Source organism: Vidua chalybeata (genome assembly GCF_026979565.1).
Source record: "Vidua chalybeata isolate OUT-0048 chromosome W unlocalized genomic scaffold, bVidCha1 merged haplotype SUPER_W_unloc_2, whole genome shotgun sequence".
NCBI classification, from domain to species: Eukaryota; Metazoa; Chordata; class Aves; order Passeriformes; family Viduidae; genus Vidua; species Vidua chalybeata.
This window is the reverse complement of record NW_026530331.1, coordinates 2,531,171-2,544,325: the sequence shown is the minus strand read 5'-3', so window position 1 is coordinate 2,544,325 and position 13,155 is coordinate 2,531,171. Positions and strand designations below refer to the sequence as shown.

Here is a 13,155-nt window from a genome sequence, read left to right as displayed (position 1 = left end):
TACAGGGAGAGTGGCCGTGGTATGGAACCCAAGATCAGTGGATGTCTAATCAGTTAAAACAACACCAAAAAAAAAAAAAAAAAAACACACACAAAAAAAACCCAAACAAACAATAAAACAAACAAAAAAAACACTGAGAGGGCCTTGATATAGAACAACTATCTCATGCAGCTTGCTGGCTGGAGAATTCTATAAATAATGAGACTGTGAGAATATGCAAGTTACAAAGAAATAGAGAGGAAGACAAAGGGAATAGAGAGGGGGCGACTAGAAAAATAAAGGAATGAGACCCCCTCGATTGCCTGTCCCCTTCTGCTCCTGTTACTTCCCCAACAGTTTCCCCAGTTGGTCCTTCAGCCCCTCCTATTGAGTCCCTGATTCCTTTCCCCCGTTTTCCCACCTCTGTTTCATCGTCCCTTCCCTTAGTTTCCTCAACCATCTCCCCAACTCCCTCTTCCCCTTCTCCAGCTGGAGTTTCCTTGCCTACTCCCACTTGGGAGCTGAGGCCACCTTTGCCCAGGGTTGGTTCATCACCTGGCATGCGCCCTGGCCTCCAGTGTCTGTCTCCACTACTATTTCCCTGCCTGGTGTCTTAGAAAAAGGGCCGTATTTTGGCACCCAATCCAAAGCACCAAGGGTGGAGGGGCTCTTTCCCCTTAGAGGGGTTCCTATGGGTAGAGCAGCTGGGGGAGTTAGGTTTGTGGATGCACCTTTGGCAGCTTCCGAAGTCCGGGGATTTGAGATAGAGCTAAGAAATTTAGTGGAAGACCCCGTTGGAATATCTAGCCAGTTGGACCAATTTCGAGGGCTGAGTATTTGTACCTGGGGAGACCTGAGCTATTCTAAGCATTCTGTTCTGAGAAAGGTCCAGATGATCTGAGCGGCAGGGGTGAAGATATGGGAAAGAGAGGGTGGATTGGGGCCCTCAGGGAACCAGGGGATGCCCTTGGTGGACCCCAACTGGAGTCCCAGCCAACAAGAAGGTAGGCAAAACATGAGAGACTATAGGTCCCTCATGATAAGAGGGATCAAAGAGTATCCCTAGGGGAAGCAACACGAAATTGGCCTTTGATGGTACTCAGGAGAAGGATGAGACCCCGGCAATTTGGCTTAACCAATTAAAACGAAATTTTCAGTTATATTCAAATATAGACCCAGATAGCCCAGAGGGTCAAGTCCTCTTAAAGGTCTAGTTTGTCACCAAATCCTGACCCGATATTAGACAAAAACCAGAAAAGATAGAGGACTGGCAAGCAAAGAACATCAATGAGTTGCTCAAAGAAGCCCTAAGAATGTATTTAAGTGGGAAAGTAATCGCAGCAGCAGCAGCTATCCTGATAAAAGAAGCCCAAAAATGGATCCTGCAAGGGAAAATTAAAGTACAAACATACTGGTGATCGTAGATCGCCTCACTCACTGGGTGGTGGAGGCTTTCCCAACCAAAAAGGAAACTGTGCAGGAAGTTGCAAGAATAATCTTAGAAAACATCATACCACGATATGGGCTAGTCAATAACATTGACTTGGACCAAGGTCCACATTTTGTCACTCAAACTTTACATCAAGTAACAAAAGCCCTGGGGATAAGGTGGAGATTGCACACCCCATGGCATCCTCAAAGCTCTAGAAGAGTGGAAAGGATGAATAGAACTCTTAAAAATGTGTTAACTAAATTAATTGAAGAAACAAAGATGAATTGGCTCAGGTGTTTACTTCTCGCTCTCTTGTGCAGCAGAACCAGACCTCCGTCTGACATAGGGGTCTCTCCCTATGAAATAATGTTTGGACTCCCTTTTTTTTTGTTAAATCACCCCTTTCAGTACAGCAGATTATCTGGAAGGGAAGGCAGCAACTCAGAAATATTTAGAGGTCATAGGAAAATCCCTAGAAGGCCTCCGAAAGAAGGGGTATCTCTCCCAAACTTCCCCTCTGGATGCCAATGCCCACATCAGTCCTGAGGATTGGGTGTTGATAAAGTCCTGGTACACCACCACTCCATTAACCCCCAAATTCGAAGGACCTTTCCAGGTACTACTCACCACACACACTGCGGTATGGACCCAAGAAAAAGGCTGGACCCATGTCACCAGAGTTAAAGGACCAGTGCCACCCCCAGATGCCAGACCAGACCCAACAGTGTCACCCGCCTCCTCTTGTGCATGGACAGTAATTAAGAAACCAGAGGACTTAAAATTAACTTTAAAGAAGACTTGCTAGAGGCTGATATACAGTAAGGTGTTAATAACTGTTTCTGAGTTAAAGTACCATAGAAAAGGTTTAAGTACTTGGTAATTGTTTAATAAGACTAAGTGTCCTTTAGCCAAAGGAGTTACCTAAAAAAAAAAACTTGGTTTCTAAAGGACACAAGAATTACCCTCAGGCCTGAGTAAAAGCATACAAATGCCAAAAGAAGTTAGCCCTCAAAAGCCAAAGAATGTAAGTTGATGCGGGCTTAAGCCCGATCAAAGAAATAGAGGAGGGATTTGTAATGAACAGTTTCCAGGTGTTCCCCAGAGACGCGGGCAGGGCTTTCCTAGTTCCCATGGCAACACTAAAAGAAAACTACTAACTCTAGCTAAGTACCGATATTGAAATGCTAATTAGCTAATTGCTCTGTTTGTTTTCTCTAAACTACCTGGCCTCCCACCCCTCCACGCTGCCATTCTGGGACTAACATGCAAATAAAAACCCCTTAGGACCATGGGAGTATTTTTAGGAGATAAAAATGAATATAAATCAAAAACTGAACACAATAGAGGAGTCTAGACAAATGCCCTAGCTGAGGAAGAGGGAAACACATCCCCTGACTGGCTTTTAACCGTCGCCATCACCTAAGAAAGAACAGACTATATTAGGCTCTGAGAAGCCGGGAGATAGAGACAGAGAGCCCTGGTGCTGCCACCACGGAAGGAGCGGGGACAGCTGTTGTTCTGGACTTCAGCAACAGACTCTGCACACCACGCCTCCTCACCGGTGTGCCACAAGGAAAGGAGAAAGGACAGCTGCTGCTCGGGACTTCAGTGACCGACTCTGCACGCCGCCTTCCTTCCGGCTGCCTGGGAAAGCTGCGACCGCGGGGGCGAGCTCTGCGTCGAGCCCCCTGCCCAGCTGATCTTTTTAATAAAGAGCTGAACATTAATAAAGGCATTAGCCCTGTTCATTTCAACATTACGTCACAGTACAAGCTGGCTTCTACTGAGCAATTAATTTGGCTATAAATAAGAAACCCAGCTGGCTCCATAAAACCAGCCTATGGGTTGACTGACAGGAACCTCAACTAATTACGTTCCATCCTAAGTTACAGACATCTCACTGGTCCGGGAGCTGGGCAGTGCAAAAGATCAGACCTATGAGCTATCCAGACCAGGTTTTTCAAACCTCGCTTTATAAAGAGGGGCTCAAGGAATAAACTCTCTCTTTTTGCCACATGGATATCGGGGTGTGTGTTGTCCCTGTCTCTAACCACTGTCCCATGAAGCATGAGGATATTTAACGTAATAGTCCCCATATCAGGTCTCCTCCTTCTGTGTGGATATTCTCAGCTCAGTCAGAGAGAAAGACAAAGGTTTTCTAACCAGGCAAGAGCCTGGGAAACAGTTGGGAAAGAATGTAAATAATTCTCTAATCTATCTTGTTATTCACACTGTTTATAGATATGCTCTGCCAATGTGCGTCATTCACTGCACACCAATGCCGTGAGATGTTTTTACTCTAAGACCAATGAAATTAATCCGCATGATGTTCTCTATATATAGAGCAGTGCATTTGAAATAAATCAAAGTTCATTTTCTTTGCCTTCTGATGTGGAGTTCTCTGTTCCCGTCCTGCTCAACGGCATCATCTGGTGACCCCTCGTGGAATTGCAGCCTCGGCTGAAGCCCCGAACTCCAGCGTCTTGCGGGGGGGTTCTACGGCTGCGGCTCCACACAAGTAGCCCGGACACCTTTGGCCTCCTGAGAGAGGTAATGCTGAAACCGCATGCCTTCCAGAGAAGGCTTTGTCCTGTCTGGACCATGGGTCAGCTCTTAGAAGCCGAGAACTGAGCGGGACGGTTTTCCCTGAACTAGTGGACGTCTGCTAAGGGAGGATTTCCTAACAATGGGGAACCAGTCATCTGTGGCTGAACGGGCGGTCTTGACCACTTGGCAAGGCTGCGCCCCACAATTGGGGGTCCAGGTCCCCGATGATGACCTTGCCAGGCTCCTGAGTTGGGCTCAGGACCATGGATTTCCTGCGGATCTTGGACACGCCTTTGATCGTAGAGTTTGGCGCGATTTGGGATGCTGCCTCATGAAGCAGTTGGACAAGGGGGACGCAATACCGCCCTGTGATAAATTGAGGCGAATAATTTGATTCAGCCTTTTTAAAGTCAATTAGAATTTTATTAATTACAGCAAGCAGTAGCAAGCAAAACAGCGCTGGGTGGGTAGGGGTCTCCTAACCGCCCCTCCTGCAGTGTCCCACACTGCAGTGCCCCACACCCCACTCCCTTATTCAGTTTCTTTTTATAGTTTCTTGGAGGTTTCTTAATTCGTGTCTTTTGCGATAGCAGTGTGCGTAGCTTGAGCATCTCTCTGCGTCGTGTCTGCGTTGTGTCGAGGCAGGTGATCGCTGATTTCACAATCGGCTCCGGACAGTGATGGGCATACCCGGAGTACTCCTACGTTGTCTAGTCCGGTGGCCGTTGCCTGGTGGTCGCTGATTTCACAATCAGCTCCGGCCATCCCCCAACATCCTTAGCCTGTGTCTGCAAAAGAAGCTAAGAAAAGCTCCCTATATGATGATTAATCATACTTGTGGTCCTGCGCCTTGCAATATGTCTATAGCCTTGCGGTTTGTAGCAGTTGCTTCCTGTTTCCCAACTTCACAGATGCTTCCCCTATCTCTTAACAAGCAAGCTGGTCCCTTATACTTTAATTTTATATTTCCCCCTTTAATATTCTAATTCTTTTGATGAACAAACAAGTTACCACAGTTTATCACAGCCCAAACTGTTCGCAGGCTGGGCAGGCATTGACGTAGCCCTGCGGGGCAAGACCCGGAGAGGCAGCCGTTCTGACCGGAACATTTCGGGATTCCGGACACAGACTGCGAAGCACGCTGCGCCGCAGCCGGACAGACAGACGGACCTCGCCTTCAGCGCGGTGCCAGTGACATCATCCGCCTACCAGGCGGCGGGGGTGCCTTTGCCGCAACTATCAGCTTCAGCACACCCGACATTACAAGGAATGCACGGGGTGGCGCCAGACCGGTGGCCGCCGCCACCGCCCGCGGCTCCGCAGCCCCCCCCCCTCCCCTTTCCAGACTGCATTCACGGAGGGGCCAGCGCCGCCCGCAGTCCATGGCGCAGTGGGGGCTGGAGCCCCCCCGACTCCTTCGCTGATAGAGCCTGCGCAGCTATACCGGTCCCGCCCTCTTGTACTGCTGGGACCAGCAATGGAGCCTCTGATCCATCCCCTGGCACGCCCCCCGCCGCACGCGGGGGCTTCGGCTTTGCCAACGGGAAAGGCTTTGTCTCCCGGTCCGGCTCCCTGCGCGCCGTGCAGACCGGCGGATTTGATATCCTTTGAGATACCAGCGCCTGCCATTCCAGCGGCAGCAGCAGCCCCGCCTGCCGCTCCACCCACCACTCCGCCCAAAGAGAGCCCGCCGTCACCGCCGCCGTCGCCACCGCTGTGACTCCCCACCCCGGGACCGACATCGCCGTCGCTACCGCCAGCTCCGAAAGACGCTGCCGAAGCCGCGCCGCCCGCTCGGCTTGGGCTGGCGGCGTGCCACGCCGCGGGGGAAACTGCACCCCCCGTGCCGCTTGCTGCGGGCGGGGAGCGCCCGCAGGGCACAGCGGCTCCCATCGCCGCGCTGCCTGAAGCCAACTCAGCAGCGATTTCGCTCTGTGATCCGCCGCCGGCAAAGGCAGGCAGCCCTGTGCTGGACAACACATCCAGCCTGTTTGTTTCAGAGCCTGCATCCAGCCCACCACTCCCTCCGCTTCCCCGATGTGATAAACTGTGGTAACTTGTTTGTTCATCAAAAGAATTGGAATATTAAAGGAGGAAATATAAAAATTAAAGTATGATTAATCACCATATAGGGAGCTTTTTGTAGCTTTTTTGCAGACACAGGCTAAGGATGTCGGGGGATGGCCGGAGCTGATTATGAAATCAGCGACCACCAGGCAACGGCCACCGGACTAGACAACGTAGGAGTACTCCGGGTATGCCCATCACTGTCCGGAGCCGATTGTGAAATCAGCGATCACCTGCCTCGACACAACGCAGACACGACGCAGAGAGATGCTCAAGCTACGCACACTGCTATCGCAAAAGACACGAATTAAGAAACCTCCAAGAAACTATAAAAAGAAACTGAATAAGGGAGTGGGGTGTGGGGCACTGCAGTGTGGGACACTGCAGGAGGGGCGGTTAGGAGACCCCTACCCACCCAGCGCTGTTTTGCTTGCTACTGCTTGCTGTAATTAATAAAATTCTAATTGACCTTAAAAAGGCTGAATCAAATTATTCGCCTCAATTTATCACAATTTGGTGCCGTGACTCGGATAAAGGAAACCCGGGAGGGAGGCCCCACTAGGGTGAGGCGCCCCACCGCCTTTTTGCGGTGGACCTAAGGGGGGGCTTCCTCCTTGGGCCTTTACCGACGAACCTAAAACTCAGTAGCAAGCAAAGGTACCCCCGTTAATCTTTGTGCACGAAGAACCGCGGAAGAGTGAACACGCAGGAAGCGTAAGTAGCCCCCAGTGGGTGGTGGGCCTCTTTTCCCGGTGGGTGGTGGGCCTCCTTTTTCCAGGGTTGATTAAAACCTGCTGGATTGAGGGATTAATATTCCAAGAGCATCCAGGGTTGATTCAAACCTGCTGGATTGAGGGACTAATGTTCCAAGAGCATCCAGGGTTGGGGGACGTAGGAGGGGGGGAGCTGCACCCCGCTCGGCGTCGAGTTACCCTCGGTGGGGAGGCTCCTGGGTTAGGAGGAGAGCAAGCGGGCCTAACCCAGACGCGGAGGTGGACGGCGTCAAAGTTCCTGGGGCGGGGGATCCCCGGAGAAACTTCCCCAAGTTTCGGCTTACTAATTTAGTATAAGTGTATGTGCTCGGTCGGCCCCGTACAAGCGGTCTCCGGAATGCGTGTGCGTGTGAAAAAGACGGTGGGCCCCGTACAAGCGGGCTCCGGAGTGCATGTGGAAGGGACAAAGCCTCGACCCTGGAAACGGGGTCTTTAAGAGTCGTTTAGGGGTGTGTAGTCCCGGAGTGATTGAGGTGAATAAGAAGACACACAGGGCGAAGCCCCGGTTGAGAAACAGAGGCGCCGGAAAGACGTGAGTAGTCCGGTCCGCTCGGTCGCTCGGTCAGGGGTGGGAGTCCTGGAGTGCAGCGAATGCGAACGTGTGTGTGAGAGGGGAACTGGCAGCTCAGATTCCCCAAGTGAGTGTGGACCCCATAGTAGTGCGTTTCCCATATCCGGCGACGGAGTGGGCCACGAATTGGGGGAAGCGACTGTCGTATTGTTTGTGTTGAGTGTGAGAAGGCACTCTAGAAGATGGGTCAGAGAAAAAGTAAATCTGCTGAACCCATGGGTGGGAGAATCTCGGTAAAACTTCCACTAGGCTTAACGGTAGAGTATTGGGATGCCTTTCCTTCTAGAAAAGGAAAAGATAAGGTTAAAATGATCCATTATTGTATGGAAATTTGGGGAGGTAAACAAATAAGGGGAGACCAACTATATTGGCCCGTATTTGGGTTGTTTGAGGATTGGATCTGTCAAGCTCTAAATATATATGTTAACTCCAAAGAGCCCTTTAACCAAGAGGAGAGCGAATATGCAGCTCTTTGGATAGTGGGAGAGATTGAAGAAAGCTTTCCAGTTGTATTCAGGGGTGGACCCCAATACCCCAGAAGGGGAGACACTTTTGAAGGTGCATTTTGTAGTCAATTCTTGGGTAGACATTCGGAAGAAGTTGGAGAAATTAGAAGGATGGCAGGCGAGAGGATTGGATGAGTTGTTGTGAGAGGCTCAAAAGGTGTGTGTTGGGAGAGAGGATGAGAGTTTTAAAAAGCAGTCTGGAATCGTGTTAGCAGCAGTAGGGGGGGACAACAGAATCCCCAAAGGGGAACTGGAGGTCAGTCCAGAGGTCGGACTGACGTCCAGCGAAGTTGGTTTGAAGGGAAGTCGAGAGGTGGAGAGAGCATTGTTTGTTTCTATTGTGGGAAGAAGGGACACATGAGGAGAGAGTGTCGGCAGAAGATTGCTGATGAGGAACAGTTCAAAGAAGATTAGGGGGGTCGGGGGCTCTATCTGCTGGGGACAAGAGAAAGAACAGAGCCCCTGGTAAAATTAAAATAGGTCCCTAGCAACGAGAATATGAGTTCCTTGTGGACTCAGGGGCGGAGAGATCAACCGTCCAGACCCTTCCCCAAGGGTGTAAGATTTCACCTGAGATAATACAGGTGATTGGGGCCAAAGGGGAACCCTTTGGAGTACCTGTAATTAAGGATGTACTCTTAGAAAGTGATTCTAAATTAGGAATTGGGTCATTTTTACTAGTTCCAGAAGCAGATTAAAACTATATCCTCTCTGAGTTGAAGACGAGAAAAAGATTAACCCAGAAGTTTGGTATACCCCCGACAGTGTGGGGAAATTAAATATTGAACCCTTTGAGGTAACTATCAGGAACCCAGAAATCCCTGTCAGGATTCGGCAATATCCCATACCCAAAGAGGGGAGGGAAGGACTAAAAACAGAAATAAAGAGACTTTTGGAAAAGGGACTTTTAGAACCCTGCATGTCCCCTTTCAATACCCCCATCCTGCCAGTAAAGAAACCGAATGGCAGTTACAGATTGGTGCATGACTTGCGGGAAATTAATAAAAGAACAGTTGAAAGATTCCCGGTCGTAGCCAATCCACATACTATTTTAAGCCAACTTGGCCCAGAAAACCAGTGGTATAGTGTAATAGATCTTAAAGATGCTTTTTGGGCCTGTCCCCTTAAGGAAACCTCTAGAGATTATTTTGCTTTTGAATGGGAAGACCCGGATACACATAGAAAACAACAACTGAGGTGGACAGTCCTTCCCCAGGGGTTTACCGAATCCCCAAATTTGTTTGGGCAAGCTCTGGAACAAATATTGGCAGAATATTCACAGGGGGAGGGGATTGTGCTTCTACAATATGTAGATGATTTATTAATTGCAGGGAAAGAAGAAGAAAGAGTAAGGGAAGAAACTATAAAACTCCTAAATTATTTAAGCCTTAAGGGACTCAAAGTTTCAAAGTCAAAATTACAATTCGTGGAAGAGGAAGTTAAATACCTCGGACACTGGCTGACTCAGGGGACTAAGAAATTGGATACTGATAGAGTCCAAGGAATACTTTCCCTGGAAGCCCCCAAAAAAAAACTAAAAGGCAGGTTCGGCAGTTACTGGGACTTTTTGGGTATTGCAGACAATGGATTGAAAATTTTAGTGGGAAAGTTAAATTTCTGTATGAAAAATTAACAACAGACGGGCTATTAAAATGGAGCTCCGAGGATGAGACCCGGTTAAAATCATTAAAAACTGAACTGGTCAATGCCCCGGTTCTCAGCCTCCTGGATCTAAAAAGACCATTCTTTTTATTCATTAATGTCAATGAAGGGGTGGCGTACGGGGTGTTAGCCCAGGAATGGGCTGGAGGAAAAAAACCAGTGGCATATCTTTCAAAGCTTCTCAACCCTGTTAGTCGAGGGTGGCCTGCCTGTCTGCAATCGATAGTGGCTGCTGCCCTTTTGGTAGAAGAAGCAGGAAAGATAACTTTTGGGAGTGAACTGAAGGTTTTATCTCCTCATAACATTCGTGGAGTACTACAACAAAAAGCAGATAAATGGATAACAGATGCCAGACTCCTAAAGTATGAAGGCATCCTAATTTCTTCTCCTAGGTTAAGTATTGAAACCACAAGCTTACAAAATCCAGCCCAGTTTCTATATGGGGAACCAGTTGTGGGACTAACTCATGATTGTCTTTTGCAAATAGAGGAACAAACAAAAATAAGACCAGACCTCGAAGAGGAGGAATTAGAGGAAGGATATCGGTATTATGTAGATGGGTCCTCTCGGGTCCTTGAAGGGAAAAGGAAATCTGGGTATGCTATTGTGGATGGGAAAATTTTTAAGAAAATAGAATCTGGTCCTCTTAGCCCCAGCTGGTCAGCACAAGCATGTGAATTGTATGCAGTACTCAGAGCTTTAGAACTACTAAAAGGAAAAGTTGGGACCATTTATACTGATTCAAAATATGCTTATGGGGTGGTTCATACATTTGGTAAAATCTGGGAAGAAAGGGGTCTTATCAATTCACAGGGAAGGGGGTTGATACATGGGGAATTAATTCTGAAAGTGCTCCAGGCCTTGAGAGGTCCGGAAAGAATAGCTATTGTTCATGTAAAAGGACATCAAATGGGGATGGGAAGCTCAGTACGGGGAAATAACTTAGCCGACCAGGAGGCGAGAAAGGCAGCTCTAATGAATTTAAAACCATATAAGGGGGGGGTCACACAAAGGAAAGATTGCTCCACTTGTGGAGCTGACTTAGAGGAAGAACCATGTTGGGCTTGCTGGGATGCATACGGGATTGATTCGATACAGTGTGCCTGTGATAACCCCCAAGACAAACATTGCCGGTTCCATGAACCCATTAACCATGTGTTAGCCTTCACGGTACAGGAAAAACAAAAATTAAACCAAATGGGGGTGAAGGAAAAAGAGGGAGGCAAGTGGATACTACTGGATGGGCAGGAGGTACTCCCAAAAGGAATGGCAATAAGGGTCCTGCAAGCAATTCATGAGAAAACCCACTGGGGAACTCAAGCCCTGGTTGACCAATTTGCAATTAAATATATGTGTATAGGGGTCTATAATCTTGCAAAACAGGTAGCCCAACAATGTTTAACCTGTCAAAGAATAAATAAACAACAATTAATAGAAAGACCAATGGGCGGAAGGGAACTGGCACAACGACCCTTTTCACATATACAAATAGATTTTACAGAATTTCCAAAAGTGGGGAGGTATAAATATCTATTGGTACTGGTAGACCACTTAACCCATTACGTGGAAGCTTATCCTATGGCCCGAGCTACTTCGAACACTGTGGTAAAAGTATTATTAGAGCAAATTATCCCCCGGTATGGATTAATTGAGTGTTTAGACTCAGACCGGGGACCCCATTACACCTCTAAAATTGCAAAAGATGTCCTGACAGCTTTGGGGACTCAATGGAAATATCACACCCCATGGCATCCACAGAGCTCGGGGAGGGTGGAAAGAATGAATGGAGAAATAAAAAAAAAACAAAAAAACAAAAAAAAACCAACTCACAAAGTAAAATGCTAGAAACAAAAATGTCATGGGTTAAGTGCCTACCTCTTGCCTTATTGAACATTCGAACTCAACCCCGAACTGATGTGGGAATCTCCCCATTTGAAATGCTATTTGGAATGCCTTATGATATGGAAGCCCCCACAGATCACCCCTGCCTAAAAGATTCTCATATTAAATTCTACATTACCCAAATTATGAGCAGAAGGCAGTAATTGAGGAAGAAAGGAGTATTGACACAGAGACCACCTCTGGATATCACAATCCATAAGATAAAACCAGGGGATCAAGTACTTATTAAGTCTTGGAAGGAAGATTCCTTAACTCCATGTGGGGAAGGTCCTTTTCTTGTTTTGCTTACCACAGAAACGGCAGTCAGGACGGCCGAAAAGGGGTGGACTCACGCCAGCCGAGTGAAAGGCCCGGTTGCCACAAATAACCAGTGGAGAGTGACTAGCCAGCCTGGGAACTTGAAAGTGACTCTTAAGAAAAACTAATGAACTCTGTGGACATTATCCAAATCAACCATAAGGGGAAGCAAAGGGATACAATTACAAAAGACTATATAGTGATTTGTAATAAGGAAGGTTGTGGAGATTGTTACCCTTTTGTGTGCTTTATATGTAAAATTTGCCAAGAACGGTGGTGGGTCCATTGCCAGAGGGGAAGACCACCAATTGGGGTTTGTACTGAGTGCTATAAAACTCAGCGAAAACTAACTGAAACTGTGCTAAGGATAGGAGAATTGGAAAATCAGTGGGTCAGTTTTGGATCTGAGTGGTGGGAAATATTCTTGTTTTCATACTAACGAGCCCACTTCATTTGCTGCTCAGATAATAAAAGGGTGTTGTCGAAAGGAACTGAAGGGGATTCCTTGCAATCCACCTCTGGTCAAAGATAAGAACTGGGAACAGTACAAGGCTAGGCAGGAGCGGAAAAGGGGACGCTCAGGCGAGTACTGCTGCTGCCGAGAAGATGGTTTACCTCGCGGCTCGAAGCACCCGAGTCGGCGAGCGAGGCAGAGAGGAAAAGGCCAAGCCCCCTCTAAGTGGAACAATGCTGAAATGCTCCAACTATTGCCAGCCGAGTACTAGGATCCCTCAAAGGACCAGTCTAAGTGCCTCCGAAACACCAAGGGAGCAGCAAGCCAAAAAGGGGAAAACAGGATATTACGTAACAAAAACAAGGCTAGGACTCCACCCTTATTGGCAAATTATTAGTTTTCTATCGCTCTGTCCTAATGGTGTTTCTAGTCAGGACAATGCTGAACACTTTACTTCTAGCCTACGAAGCAGCAAAGCGATTTGATGAACAAAATGGTAAAAGAGAAAATGGGGGATTGTGATAAACTGTGGTAACTTGTTTGTTCATCAAAAGAATTGGAATATTAAAGGAGGAAATATAAAAATTAAAGTATGATTAATCACCATATAGGGAGCTTTTTGTAGCTTTTTTGCAGACACAGGCTAAGGATGTCGGGGGATGGCCGGAGCTGATTATGAAATCAGCGACCACCAGGCAACGGCCACCGGACTAGACAACGTAGGAGTACTCCGGGTATGCCCATCACTGTCCGGAGCCGATTGTGAAATCAGCGATCACCTGCCTCGACACAACGCAGACACGACGCAGAGAGATGCTCAAGCTACGCACACTGCTATCGCAAAAGACACGAATTAAGAAACCTCCAAGAAACTATAAAAAGAAACTGAATAAGGGAGTGGGGTGTGGGGCACTGCAGTGTGGGACACTGCAGGAGGGGCGGTTAGGAGACCCCTACCCACCCAG

General features: G+C 47.9%; 1 long non-coding RNA gene across 2 annotated transcripts; it reads left to right on the top strand.

The window, feature by feature from the left end:
• The first annotated feature begins 6,005 nt into the window (after positions 1-6,005).
• On the top strand, positions 6,006-12,796 carry LOC128782884 (uncharacterized). Of its 2 annotated transcripts, none has more exons than XR_008428914.1 (2): positions 6,006-6,739; positions 11,734-12,796. It is a non-coding gene; the product is annotated as an uncharacterized LOC128782884 (long non-coding RNA). The 2 variants fall into 2 exon arrangements; XR_008428913.1 differs by lacking the exon at positions 6,006-6,739 and adding an exon at positions 6,754-7,330.
• The last annotated feature ends 359 nt before the right edge of the window (positions 12,797-13,155 follow it).